Below are 2,619 nucleotides of genomic sequence, written 5' to 3'. Positions count from 1 at the left end.
TTAATGAAATAAGGAGTACATATGTTGACGTATTCTACATCGACTGTTCTGATGCTATTCCAACGTTATATTTACATTCGAACCCCGATTGACGGTGGGTTTCGGACAGTCTAGTCCTGTCACATATTCTACTTGTGAGGAAGGCATGTAGCCCATTGGAACCCTCGGGTAAGATGACATGTACAGCCTCTGGTGTCATCTAGCGCATTTTAGTGTTCAGTTAGACTGAAGATCCAGATTTACGGTAAGGGATTGAGGAGGGGTGGTAGGTAAATCTTGTACCCCGCTCCCGTCCCAAAACCCCGTACCAGGCATATAGAGATATTTTAATATCTCATTAACGAGATCGTTTATATTTTTTATAAAATTATACAATATTTTCAAACATTATTTTCTAAATGTGACTGTTAATAAAATGTAAATTTATCATCTTATAATTTAGAAATTGACGATAATGTTTATTTCAAGGGGGTAAAACTTGTACGCCGCAGTCAACCGTGAAAATCACGGTTTTTCATATATAATTAGATATTGATAGAAAATTAACATTTTAACATTTAAACAACGTTCCGCGCAATTCGTTTAACGTTCTGGCCGGTTTGACCGTTTCAACCGCTTAAACGAAAGGGCCCCAGGTAACATATCCTGTTACTCGTGTGTGCGTCTACCTGTGGTTCAGGAACTGTGACGAAAACGTGTACACCACACATTCATAATGCACTCGAGGGACGTAACATTCTACATGTACAACTAGGCTGCACAAATATGTAAACAAGCTGCAACATAATAAAGACGGGGTTCCATTGTTTTATAAACACAATGAAACCTAAAACAATGTTACATAAAGCAGTCTCTGCGCGCGACTGATATACATAGACCAATTGTTTGGCGAATTATCTACTAATGTGATGTTTGTGAAAACAATTGATGTAAGTGATTCATTTGCCTGTTGACTACTTATATAATGAGAATGCTAACACACAGATGTTATACCTCTTTGCACAGTGACCGGATCATGTCAAGATTTGCCCTGACTCTACATATTATATCATTTAAAGAAAACGTTCCCCAAATGAAACAAGTTGGTGGACACAGCGCCATTTCAATAAGCTCACACGCGCTTCAAATGATGCCAGCTAAATACGTTAATTATCGCTGTAATGGTCATATTTTAGTCAGGCATTGGCAACAAGTCGCACGGGTATTAAATATATTCATGTTAGGGTCAAGATTACTGTAACTAATATACATTTACTTGTGCATAGATTAAGGAAAGGCGACTGAGTAATTCATTATCGACAAGGAAATCTCTTTGTTTTACAGCATCGTTCAGTTAAATATTATAAGTTGTATCGTGTCGTATAAACTTTACAATTACCCGACCTGTAACACTATTTCTAACTAGCAAAATATTTAAAGATTACTGCAGGTACATGTCAGTCTGACAAATTTCGTCGTAAACAAATATCTTTGATATGATTTTGAATAACTTTGAATAAAAATGTTTTACAGCACAATTCATTGAGACTAGACCAGAACTCGAACCCCAGACCTTCAATTGTTCTACTGTTGCTCTAACCCGCTAAGCTACCTGGTCAACCTGGTTAAATCTACAGGGATCCTTAAAGCTTCAGAAATTAGGAAACATCTGTACTCCATACATGTAGCGGACCTGGACTGAGTCGATCGCCGGCGCCAAGGTTGCGGAATTGGTTAGGACGTCCGTCTAGAGTGCTGAGGGTCCCGGGTTCGAACCCTGTGCATGTTCCCTCTCCTGTTACACTTGGCATAAGTGAGAATACTTTTAACAGTTAACGGTTAAAGAAAACAGCATTGCCAACATCAACCCTTTCGTATTTCAATCATACAGTTGTCACCATTATGATATTTGATGTTATGGAAGACAAGTATTGTTTTCAATTTTGATTTTTGTCTCATTCCATCACATAGTAACCTCGCCTTAATTTCGTTTGGTAGTCGGACTGGTCCAGGAAACGTACCACTCGATCGTATTGTGATCAGAGGTCCAGTGTTCGAATCCCGGTTTTAAAACATTGATATATTTTTACAACCAGGATACAATTGTTCGTCCTTATACGCTTAAGGGCCAAGGTCAGTAGTACTGGTGGAAACTTACTTATGCAAAAAACAAGGGATTCCGACTAAGATATTCATTATGACAACAAAATCGCCTCTTATTTGGACAATGTATTCCAATTAACTCTTACGAAATATATCGTATTGCCTGTTGAAGGAGGCCTTCTATCTCGACAAAATAGGATAAATAAAACAAATATGTAAAACATGCAAATCCTTTCCAATTATTAATTGTAATTAATTCAAATTTTATATGTATAAGTAAATTTTGTTGATTTGGACATTTCGTCTGTGTAATCAAGAACTGTTTATTTCTTCCCAATTGACAACATTACCAAAATAATTGTCAAATTGTAAAAGAAACCAAACACCAGATAATTGCTTTATTGATAATGATATGATTTAATTACAGAATACAGTGTAAACAAATACCGTTAAGAAGAAAATAATAAACAAGGTAATACATAATGCCCCACCGGTAAGGCTTTCTTTATTTAACACATCATCCAAAGATGTCCTTGT

The sequence above is a fragment of the Mizuhopecten yessoensis genome, unplaced genomic scaffold (assembly GCF_002113885.1).
Source record: "Mizuhopecten yessoensis strain PY_sf001 unplaced genomic scaffold, ASM211388v2 scaffold9481, whole genome shotgun sequence".
NCBI classification, from domain to species: domain Eukaryota; kingdom Metazoa; phylum Mollusca; class Bivalvia; order Pectinida; family Pectinidae; genus Mizuhopecten; species Mizuhopecten yessoensis.
Note: the sequence above shows the minus strand (reverse complement) of the source record.